This window comes from Nyctibius grandis, chromosome 7 (genome assembly GCF_013368605.1).
Source record: "Nyctibius grandis isolate bNycGra1 chromosome 7, bNycGra1.pri, whole genome shotgun sequence".
Taxonomy (NCBI): domain Eukaryota; kingdom Metazoa; phylum Chordata; class Aves; order Nyctibiiformes; family Nyctibiidae; genus Nyctibius; species Nyctibius grandis.
The window spans coordinates 28238564-28251449 of record NC_090664.1 but is presented as its reverse complement, the minus strand read 5'-3'; the positions used below and the strand labels follow the sequence as shown (position 1 = coordinate 28251449).

The following is a 12886-nucleotide window of genomic DNA, read 5'->3' as shown; positions in this document are numbered from 1 at the left end:
TAATCTTGGCATCCTCAAACAGTTTAATAGTTGTTGTTGTTGTTATTATTATTATTAAAGATATTTCAAGTACCTGATAATATAAAGACTAGACATTCCTGCTTTTTTCTCAGATTTCTTTTGACTATAATCTTCCCAGTAAAGGAGGGTGTGAAATACTAGCCATAGGAAATAGAGTCCCATTTATTAGTTCTTTAGTGCAGACTTTAGATAATTATCAAATACGTTCTTAAATTTCTCCTTTCCTCTGATAGTCTTCTCACTTTGAAGAAGAGAGAAGTCTGCAGTACAGGGCCAGGAGAATTCTTAAGAGTGTCTTCGGGGTTAAGACCAAATAGGTACTTCACTTATTTTGGAGTATCACCACATATTCTAAGATAGAAAGTCAGATTATCACATCTAAGCAGTCCTGAAGATAGATTAATATAAGCGTTTAGTAATACTTCTGTATATATTCTTGAGTAGCAAAGGAACCTCTAGTCTATGGAGGGCCTTGGGTTCTGCCTCTTAAGTCTCAAGATTTGCCAATTTATCTCACTTCACTGGAGAAATTGAAATTGAGAGCACAGATGATATTTAAAAATAAAAATAGAGGAAAAGTGCTGCAGAAAGAGGAATGAAACATGGTTAGTTAGTAAAAGGTGACCAAGAAGAAGATGGGTATACAGGTTTTGCCTTTGTGAAATAGAAACAGCTGAACTGTGGGAGAGAGGAAACTTCAGAGAATTGAAAGATGGAAATACACCTTTTGAATTTTACTAAACATCTGAGTAATAGTTTGTGTTGAAGTTGTTTTACTGAATGTGGAGTCATAAAGTACTGTATGTGTTTTAGAAGGGAATGAGACTTTCTCCAATCATATTTACTGCAGTTTATGTAAAAACCGAGAGAGGTCAGTCAGAAAGAGTTTCGTGGTTGGATTTGCAGGGAATCTTGAGAGGGGAGCACCAGTATGCTGAATTTCCAAATTCAGAACCATCATGAAACAACCCATCTAAGTTACACATGGGTAAGTCAGCACAGTGAACAAATGTTTGTGAATTACAGCCTAAAAACCAGGTCTTTAACAAAACAAAACAAAAAAAGTGTTTGCAGAGCTTTACTTCAGCTAATGCCTTTTTTATTTCTCTTTTTTATTTGAAGTCTCCTGGTACATCACTCCCTTATATTCTTTCAGTATCTGCTTAATGAGTTAATATTTGGAATTAACTACAGCTGCTGACTGATGCATTATTTACATAATTTATGTCTCATCTGAATTCAACCCATCAGTATTGGTGAGAAGGCAGTTGTTAAGGAAAAGCTCAAATGCAGGCAGGGAAAAGAGAAATAGGAGAAAAGTTTAAAGAAGGCAAAATTGCTAACAGACTAAGGATTTCAGGAAGGAAAATCCCATGAGCTGCCGCATTAATTTGTATAAACCATATTTTTTTCCTGCTTACAATTTATTTTCCTCTTAGACCAATCTGAATCTAACACGCAGTTACTTGTGTCATCAGTTTTAACACTGTGGGATGTCATTTGATCACTCAGATGAGACTTTGTTTTGCTTGTCCAGTTCCTCCTACTCGAAACAATGGTTGAATTTTGAGTTCTACTCAACAGGAGGACGGGATGGCATCCACTCTTCTTACTGCCTCCCTTCTTCCCAGCCTTTTTTCATGCTCTAAAACCAGATTTAACTCTGTATGGGATAGGGACAGTGTCCAGCTATGTGGCATATGACAAAAGCCACTGCAGAAATAATTAGCATGTCAGGTGTTCAGATTTAGATACCTGTGAAGTTTTTGTACCTGTAAAAGGTTCAGGAAAGTGTGTGTATTCATTGGTATATTTCAGCTGCAGAAACACTTCGGGTTCTAAAATAACGAAACTGTCTTTAAAGTTAGAAAGATGCCTTATTCTGTGTTTTCAAAGCTGTGCAGTCCTTAATGAGATTTAAGTTGTATAGATCTGAATGCTTGAACGATTTTAATTAGTATCCGTACTAAAATAAGGAAGTTTCCTGTGTGATTGATGAGTTAATGTTTTATACTTTTATTGTCTTTTTTAAGAATTGGAAATGAAAAGTGGAATTGAAAGAAAAATTTGATGCGTTTGAAAGGGGACAGATGTGTGCCATCCTAATTTCAATGTCGTTTCATTAGACCTTCTTTAATGTATGGGGGAGTGGTGGTGTCAGTGGTTGATTGTCTAAGTAAGAGACTAGTTTTGACAGTTCCCTTAAACCTGAGTCTCGTAAGAGGCGTATCTTCTTCTTTAAATAGAAGTAAAATAGAAATACATGAGTTATGTGTATTAATGTCCTTTGCTGATCCTGTGGCAAATCAATTAATCATGTTTTAATAGTGTAAGCCTAGAGGCTAACAGAGCTGTGCTTTCTGAATGGCTGCAATGCCAGAGCAGTACAGATGAAATGCTGTGCCATTCTCTCTCTTGGATAAAAAGATGAACTGAACAACCAACCCCCCTACTTTCCCCTGAAAAAAAAAGCATGTATATATGTTCTGGAGCATTTTAGAGTAAAATATGAATGACGTGACTGTAGCATATGAACATGAATAGCTTATGTACTTTCTGAGTTCTGTATTAAAACTATAAAAGCTGTGCAAAGCATTGTGAATATCAGTCAAAGAAAGATTAAGACAAGTGCCCATTAATCTGTTTCTGAACTAATAGACATTCAGTGCTTGCAGTTTATCTAGATAGAGCACAGGCTTTTTTCCATTAGTAATGCACAGCACAGGTATAGTGTTTTGTTTCATAGGAAAAGATGTGTCCCACACTTAAGTCATCTGTCATTAGTCATAAGTATGGTAAAAGGAGGATTACAGAATTCAGTGTTAAAATTGTTGCATTATTCTTGGAAAATCTGGGGGAGCCATCTGCGTTATTTCATACACAAGCAAAGGGAACGTTTTTTAATTTTTATGAACACAATTGGCAGCCGATACTATCTTTTTGCTTCTTGAGTTATCTTCCTTCCTTGATCTCTGGATAAAAACTTTCCCAACAAGTCCCATTGCCTCTTCAAGTTAGTATGAAAAGAGATTTTTTTAAAAACTCAAAGCTATAAACTTCATCAGCAGAGCATCCAGTCCATTCTTATACTATTTTATTACACTGAAGTGTTTGCTTTTTAAACAAAGTATGATGTGTCAGAAATAGTGTGGCCAGCAGGACTAGGGAAGTGATCATCCCCCTGTACTCGGCACTGGTGAGGCTGCACCTTGAATACTGTGTTCAGTTTTGGGCCCCTCACTACAAGAAAGACATTGAGGTGCTGGAGCGAGTCTGTAAAAGGGCAACGAAGCTGATGAAGGGTCTAGAGCACAAGTCTTATGAGGAGCGGCTGAGGGAACTGGGGTTATTTAGTCTAGAGAAAAGGAGACTCAGGGGAGACCTTATCGCTCTCTACAACTACCTGAAAGGAGGTGGTGTGGGTGTCAGTCTCTTTTCCCAAACAACAAATGATAGGATGAGAGGAAAAGGCCTTAAGTTGTGCCAGAGGAGGTTTAGATTGAATATAGGAAAAATATCTTCACCGAAAGGGTTGTCAAGCATTGGAACAGGCTGCCCAGGGAAGCTGTTGAGTCACCATCCCTGGAGGTATTTGAAAGACATGTAGATGTGGTGCTTAGGGACGTGGTTTAGTGGTGGACTTGACAGTGTTTGGTTAACGGTTGCACTTGATGATCTTAAAGGTCCTTTCCAACCAAAATGATTCTATGTTCTGAAAGAATTGAATAAAAAGTAATTCCATGGCAAAACTTGTAATAATGCTCGTGTGATATTACTTCATGTTCTATTATTAGAAGACTGTTAAGTAACTGGATTTCTATCACCAACATCTTTCATTTGAGAAAGTAACTCAATCATCATGTAGAATAAGCATTGGCAAGAAGCAGAAAGATCATTCGCACTCCTAGAGAACACAAGAAAATATTAGAGAAATTAACATTTGTATATCTATATGTATAAAGGCAAAGCTTTTATGCTTGTGCTTGTGAAAAGGCTGTGCATTCTTTTGTAAACTTCATAGGCATAGCAATATTTTCCCTCTGTTCTGTGTAGCTGCTAGCTTGAATTCATTTAACAGAAGAGTTGTATCAGACTGTTGTTGCTATAAATATGTTGTCCTCCTGACACACTGTTAATTGAAAAAAAAATAGTTAGCCACATGAAGTCGGTTGGACTGCATATTTACTCTTGAACACTAAATTTTTTTGTTTAACTTCAAAATACCTTTCCTGCTCAGAGGAGTCATTGGAAATTTCCGTGTTGCATGGACCTAGCAGACAGTTTTCTGATGAAAAATCATTAAGTGATAATTTATTAGTTATTCTGTATCATAGATAAATAATCCCCCTTTATATCAGAAGTTGTAGGACTGTGGTTTTGGAACAGAGGCTGATTTGTACTCTGAACCTGCTGCTACACTGAGATCAGGATGTTCTTTTTGAGCAACATCACAAATGCTACATGGCATACTTTAACAGAGAGAAGAAAACATATTAGGTCATCTGTGTCATCCATCCCCTAGTAGATATAGGATTGATCCCTCTGGTGCATTTGTTAGTACTTTATTCTGGTTTTAAAACTTCTGAGCAATGATGATTTTCACCCTTTCGGTGCCTTTTCCTTTACACTCCTGTTCAAAGCACCTTACAGAAAATTTCTTGCACTCCTCTGTATTTTCTTCGAGTGGCAACGAAGAGTAGCAGCAGATTACAGATCTGGAATTGCTATGCATTTAGAATATTTTCTGAACTTAAGTCAGATTCATTGTAGAGAAGACTGAAATTTGGTTACTTGGCTGAAATTTAGTGATTTGGCCCATAATCCAACTCCTCGTGTCAGAGTGTGGGTTCCAACCATCAGACTCATTTATCAAAACAGAGGAGTTGAGTCATCTATTCAGAACATTTGGCACTTGAGAGATTTGTTTGATTTTACTTTTTATGCTCCTATGAGTAATTATTATGATTACTGCAGTTCTCATTAATTTTTCATAACAAAAGTGCTAAGCCACATGCCTAAAAAGCCTTAGAATCTAACTGTGTTAAAAGTTAATTAATAATGAACAGAGAAGAGAACATAATACCTTTGTCTACTGATTCCTCTGTAAAATAAACTGGGAAATACAGTAAGCATGCAAATACTCTGGAGTTAGGAATTCATATTTTCCGTCTAATCTCTTCACATGACTGTTTTATGTAATCTTCTTAATAACAAAACATAAAGGTCGCAAGGTGGCTGGAAAATTCTGTCATGCAGCGCTGCTTTTGAATTCAGAATTTATTTATGTATATTTAAGCTGTAAATGGCCTTATGGAATGAGGGCTCCTCTTAGAACATTATTAATTTTAAAAATGAATTAGGTCTGTTTAAAATTTCCACAAATCCAAGACATTTTTCTTTATTTAACCTTTTCACAGTCTCTGCCCTTCTTTAAAGTACATTCAGTCCTATATCATCTGTTACTCAGGAAGGTATTTAATACATGACTTGGCATCATTTGCATTATACAAGAAGATTAACTTTACAAGCTCTGCTATTAATCTGAGTAGCTCTACATATTGACCTATGAAAGAACATAATTAAGTTAGCTTAATTAAGTTAATTAATTGTTACACTCTGATGAACTTACTATTGAGAGGAAATTAAAGGCAAATAGAAAAGGGCATTCATTGGTTTGAAATCATATTTTAAAGGATTTTACAAAGATACATTATATTTAGATGACGAAAATGTCTATTGTGTAATAACAAAAGCAGAGGCAATTAAAAATGTCAAAAGCTAAGAATCTCTGCAGTATTCTCTCTTATTGTTTGACATTCAGCAATATTTTTAAAAGCAATAAAAAAAGTGTGCTAGAAATTTGGAAAACAACTGTTTTGTTTTTTTTTTCCCAATACCTAAATAACTGAATTCAGAAATTGACACCAGTGTCTACACATGGACTACAGAGAAGAGCACCTTAGAATAGTTATATAAGTGTTATAATCTGATATCAGACTCCCCTTTTGGGGGAGAGAAAAGAGGGAAGGATTGAAAGACAGCACGGGGCAGCAAGCAGTACCTCGTCAAAAGTACATACTCGCACATCAGCGTAAGAATGTCTTTCTCATGCAGTGATGGAGGGGAAAGGAGAGACTCTCCTGGAGTTTCCCCCATCAGCTTCATTTCTGTGTCAGCAATGCTTGCAAGTTCACTGCAGGAAAACATTCAGGGTTACAGCACAGATCCTATGCACGGACAGACCCTCCGCATGACTCCAACATCTGGGGCATGTTCATCAATCTTGATACGCACTGATGCGTACCCTGGAGAGCAATTCCAAGTAGCCATAATTAATATAAAGTAAGAGAAAAATGGTGAAACATGTACAAATGTGCCACAGTAAATGCTACCAAGTGAGCAGTTTATTAATCTGTGAGATTCATTAATTTTACCATGGCTTTAATTTGAAATTAATTTGTCTGAACAATTATTAGTTCTCTGCTAATTTTTTTTCCCCCAGATATACAGATTTTCTGGATGGCATCCTCAGTGATTTTAGGATTTCATGCTTTCTTTCTGTTGTAAAAATGGTTATTTTAACTCAAGTGAAAACAGTATTTTCCCTGAGGTATTATTCTTTGGCATTTCCAGATCACACGAAAGGGTCATTGATCTGTCGATACATTCTCTGGAAAAATAGCAGCATTGAAAACGGAAAGCCAGTGGCATTTGGAATCGCTTGTGTACAAATTTGTATTTATATTCTGAATACAGATAAATTGGAATTTCATTCCTTCAAGGAGAAAAAAAAAAATCTTTCTTTTAGTGGTACTAGGTTCTTTTTTATTTGGAAAAAAAAATCTGAAACAGTCTTTAAAATGGATAGGATCAGAAGAAACAATTAAATTACAGCTATTGTATATTTAATAAGACATACTGTTTTCCTTTAACACCTTGCCCACAAAAATAAAATAGTTTTAATTTTTATAAATACAATTTGAAATTAACATGTTGTTATATTTGGCCACTTTAAAGTGATATAGAGCGTTAAACAACCGGTTATATTCTAAGAAGAGAGAACAGCTTTGATTTCAGCTTAAATGACATGCTTTAAATCGTATTTTTTTTTTTTTGGCTGGAGAGAGTGGAAAATGGAATGAAAAATTAGAATTAAGCAAGCTTTAGGTGGGAAAATAGCAGCAAGTTGTACAAGTTGAAGGCTGTTTCCCACCTGCTGTGTATTTTCATAGCTGTGCTGATGTCAGTGGACTTCAGTGTACCTGTGTGCATTAACCGGTCATCTGTGACTGGATTGTTTTGAGGTATTCATGGTGACACGGTACGATGTCATGTAAGCTGCTGTTGTCACTTGCTGTGTGGCATGTATGACACACAATGGAAAGTCTTTCCCGGACAAAAGTAAATTTAACTCCTTTCTTCAATACGTCATGTACACATTCTTCATCTTCCATTTTCTTTCTTTTCTGAGGGATTTTTCTTCTCATCTGTAATATTTGAATGAAAAATTAAGCAAATACCTTCTCTGGTCATTGTATGCAGTGTAAATATTAGACTACACATTGCATTATGTGAACAAAGCAATGATCCTTTTTCTAGGTGATAAATAATGTCAGAAATTTTCTGTTTTATTTTAATATGACAGGTTGAAAATATCATCAGAACCCTTTTAAGTTACTATAGTCTAGATTTTGGATAATGAAGCTTGAGCAGCGCTGAAAATTTCAATGTCATCTTTAAGGTAGTGAAGATAAGCAGAGGTTAGTCAGTAGTCATTAATAACATAGGTTATATAGATTTTTCCCTACCCAGTTGTTTCAGGGTTATCTCTGAACTGCAGTGCAATCCCAATAGTGTCACAATGCTGTTTCATCAAAGTATTGTTTCTTTAAATTTCTCTCACTGTTAAGCGGAATATTTAGCAGACATTGAAGAGTTCGTATTACCTACATATTTTAGCACAGTAGGATCAGTGGTGTGTTACTTATTGGAATAGCTCTTTTTGCTATTAATATGTATTTTTGTGAGTCATATATACATTAATTTACCCTAATTAACAGTAAATTAAAACTAAATTTATGTTAACACCAAGTATGTCTTTTCTGAAGACTATGAAGTAGATTAACACACACCATTATCTTTTGTAGCCCTCATTGACCTGCTAAGTCCTTCTTAAGTGAACAGTTTCCCTGAAGTTAATTTTTTAATTTTTAAAGGGGCTATGCAGCTAGCTTAGTTGCCCAAAACCTCTAGATTACCTGGAATACCCAGAACTACGTATTCTATGCTGTAGTTATGGGCTTTGTTTTATTTAGAAACTGTGAAAATGTTACTGAAAGTACAGGTAAATTCAGAGAGACTTAGACTATGATGAGTGGTATTTTTGGGATGTTAGTTATCCATTATCCAGTCCTGATGTGTTTAACTCTGGTAAGATTCTTGTTTAAATCGATTGAAGTCAGCACAGGAAATTGAAGATAAGTAGCAGAAATTAGCACACACCTTCTGCCAATGAAGATTCTTTTTTGTCCTCTCATAAGGGACAGCTTTGGTATTATTCTGTATTCTCCGTATACACAAAAGAGGTGGAGATGTGCCTATTGCACAACTTAGCTGGATGAAATTATTTATCTAAACCTCCGTAGATTGTGCCAGTGTTCACTGAGAAAGATGCTTACAGAGGGCTTTTCAGGGCACCCAGAGTAGTCTTTAACCTAGAAGGAATGTGTTTCACTGCTGGCTAAGATGGGAACCTGGAGATGCTCTGCAGTTCAGTAGCCAGCAGAGCAAGTCCTCAGTCAGTTCACACCAACCCAAGCCCATGCTGCTGCTGAAAGGGCGGTCGGTTCCTGCAGCCCACCTGCCAGTGTGGTTGGACCAGAAGATGAGTTAGCTGGGTCAGTGGGCTGATCTGGCAGACCATGGGGTGACATCCATGGAGGGTAGAGGGATTGCATAGCTGTGGACTGTGACCTCCCTTTTCAGTGGCAGCCTGCAGTTAAATGGTCCAGGACTGACAGTGAGACTGCATTGTAATTTCAGTGCTCCAGAAAAATTAAATGAAAATAACCCTCAAAATACCCATTAGTGTTTCTGGCTTTAGTGTATTGGCCAGTTCTTCTGTATTTATCCGTTCAAAAGGAGCACTTCTTCTCTTTACAGCTTTCCTCTCTCTTTAGCCCACAAGAGTAGGCTTGTCATATTTGGGTTGTTCAGGAGATTGACTACAATGAAGAGCTACTGCTTAATGATGTAACTAATGAAAATCCTGCTCTTCTTTCTGCAAATTAGGATCAATTACTACTTGTAAGATTTTCAGACAGGTGCTTAGTTACCCAAAATTTAGACTGTGTTTTGGAATCAAGAACTGCAGGAGTTGAAATGCACGGAAAGTGGTATACATGTGCTTGCATCCTTGTGACATATTTTTTGTGATCTTTATCAGAAAAAATCTTTTCAGATTATTAGTGCACAGAGGCATATCCACACCTTGCTTGTTGGAAAACTGTCACTGTTGGCTTCAATTCAACAAAATATAGGGAACCGTGTTCAAATCTAGGACTCTAACCTGAGCATCCTTTCTCCAAAAACAGAGTAAATTTAAGTAGTAGGTTCTGATTTGGGGTAGATTTACAACCAAAATTCCAAAATGAGCAGTCAGTGTAGAAAGTTGCCTTAAATCTGTACATCTGAATGACTATAGAATTGTTCCCTGTATGTTTTCCAAACCTTCAATTGTACTCGACTACAGTTTTCTCCAAATTTTCAATAGACTTTTTGCATGTAGGCACTCACTATAGGTAAACTCAGTTAATCCAATATTTGTCACACAGGGTGGGTATTATGAAGATAAATATCCGTAGTTTAGGATGTTAAAGACAGGCCTTTGGAAAATACCTTCTTAGAGAAGTGTAGAAAATTAAACACGAAGTCAAGAATAAGGGCATATTTGTTCTAATGTAGCTCTGAATCTGGGAGGTATAGTGCTCAAAATGGAAGACAAGATATGAAACAGTAAGAAGCATGAAGAAAGAGAACATAAAGAAAGCAGCAGAGATTTTTTTTCTGCATTTTAGATGGTTATTTTTATTCTCATTTTCTGACAGTCTTTGTTTATATAGTTAGCTCTGGGAAAAAGATCTCAGTAAGTCAGCATTTAAAAATGGAGTCACTCATAGAATATAATTTGTGTGTGTGCATGCTGTGCAAAATTTTAGGTGTTTGTTTCTGCAAAATGTTGCTTGTTTTAACAGCCTCTTTATAGTTTCAAGGGCGGTATTTGAAATGGGGATAGAGGCAAAAATGATGCAGTGTCGTTCAGATCCTGTAGATAATCCAAAAGTCACCATTGTTCATATTTTAGCCTGATAAGCAGCAGAGTAAAAATAACCCATTTCTGAAGTTGTGTTGTTAGTTGAGAAAGCATTCACTGTCTGCAGAGGCACCAAGTTACTCAAAAAGGGGAGGCACATAAAAACCTTACAAAAAGCCAAACCCAACCCCAGTTCCTGTAAGAAAGATTGAGGAGAGGAAACTTCCTTCTTCACCACAAGCATGACACCCTGCAAAATCTCTCCTTATGCTGTAGAGGGAGATACCTTTTACCCCTTCCTCAAGATCTCATGTAGAAACACTGAACACTTAGAGAAAATTTGAAAATAAACTTTTAATTGAATTATTTTTTCTGAGATTGAAAGGTGGAAGAATCTGTAGTGCATTCCTAAAGTCTAAGTATTATAAATTCCTCCTATGATACTGAGTATTTCAGCTGAAATTTCTTTATCTCAAAGGTTATTGTATTTAGTAATAACATTCAATTTGGGAGACTAATAACATTTGATTTGTTCTTGCCTTCATCTTGCAGTCTTCCCTGGGTGTCTGCCTATAGTTATTGAAGGCGACAAGAAACTGGGCTAGATAAACATCTGTTGTTACCCAATGCAGCTCCTTATTTCTTTATGTCAAAAGTTAATCTGCCACTGTCTGGGGCGGAGTGATGAAGCCAAGAAATAGTGTCAAAAATTAAAACTTTTCAGATGCAATATTGCATACATGGTATGGTTTCTGTTCTCTTTTTTTTTCTGCTAAGTCAGCATCTATGTTTATATTTCTGTTTAATACAAATGTAGCACATTGAGAAGATAGCTTAGCCAGTTTTTCTAGAGTATTGTAACTTTAGAACTTCCTGATTTTTATTTACTGAATTATTGCTAGTTGATTTTAATTTAAATCAATATGCATTTTAATTTGAATTTAATATGCAAGGGGTCTTTATGTTACAGTCTGTGAAGGTCCCATAACACAAATCAGCAAATAGTTCTGTTCAATTATGTATTATACTTTTTCTCATGGCAATCTTACCCCAAGAGCTTGTCATTTTGAGTATTTATTTTAAACTCCACAATTTGTATAGTGAAGACATTTTGATTGTGCAGTCGGGGCTATATGGTTAAAAGCACTGAATCAAAAAAAAATGATCCTTACCTCAAAGAGCTTGCATTTCTAGTATAAAACCAGACTTTGTGGATAAAATTTTTTTTAAAATCAAGTTGTACTCTGTTTACTGCATTTTGGCTAGGGTTTGCACTTAATAGGAGGGGTTTGCTTTTTTTAAAAGGAAAGACTGATAATAAGACTGATAATATTGTTTCAAATATTTGGAGATTTCACTGCTTTTTTCCTACAGAGTTTATACAGTTTATAATAGCCTCTACTTCTCTGCATAATATAGAAAATTAAGTTAGTAATAGAAACAAGATTAAAGACAATGAACATATCACTTAATGGAACAAATAGATTCCTAGTCTTATTAATTGGTAAACTTAAGCTAGAGAAGTATTGCACATGTAAACTGGGAAAATGGAAGGCTGTTTGCATAAATATTTTTCCACTGTTAAAGCACGTCATTAATAGACTTTATCAGATCAGACCAAGGGTCTGTATCAAGCAGCTTCATCATTCATGTCGTCATGAAGTGAATGTCATCAGAAATCACTGGGCTTATCAGATCAATATGATAAAATGACTGCATTTTTATTTACACAATAACCTCAAATCCTCATACTAAAAAGTGGCAAATTTTTTTGCCCTTTGCTATTCTAAGTGTGACACATGTAACAATTATTCATCATTCCATAATGGATCATTTTTATCAGAGTCCTGTGTCTCTTCTGTATATATAGAATAAATATTTATGTTTTCTTATTTTTCTGAACTAGAAGATACTGATAGAATAGGTTTGAAGTGTCAACTATAATTCATTGCCTGCAAAGAAAAGCTTTATACTGATAGTGTGTGAAAGGAAAAGAATATCTAAATCATTTCAGCAGCAAGCTTATAACCAAGATAATATCAGCATTTTCCTTCTTGAAAATATATCTGCTATAAATTAAAGGAGGTCTTCAGTATTTTATTAAAATGCTGCTGACAAGTTTAACCCCTCTTCAACAGGAATGTATGTATGAATACAAAAACCTTTTTTTTAAAAAACATGAAGGTCAAGTGAAAGTTAAAACAAGCTTGCAGTAAACTTCATACTAATTCTGCAAATATTTTGTTTAGAATACATTAACAGATTATGATGCTTATTTAGTATCAATCTAAAGGTAAACATTTTATTGTTATAGAGAGCTTAAGATATATGTAGCACTTTGCTGTTTTGTACAATAGTAATGTAGTTTGCAAAAAAGCCCACAAAATACGTGTATACTGAGTATATTTCAGTGAACTCTTAATTTAGTTAAAGTTAGCCTTAGCAGTAAACGTAATAGAGGAGAGATGCATATCACAGTATATAATTATGTTTAAATATATTAAATATATACATAGCAATGTAATTGGGTTGATAAGAGTATAATTAGAATTC

General features: G+C 35.4%; 1 protein-coding gene across 1 annotated transcript in view; it reads left to right on the top strand.

Annotated features, from left to right (window-relative positions):
- Positions 1-12886, top strand: part of PHF14 (PHD finger protein 14) — a 199888-nt gene that overhangs the window by 167077 nt on the left and 19925 nt on the right. The gene's annotated exons all lie outside the window — the stretch shown is intronic.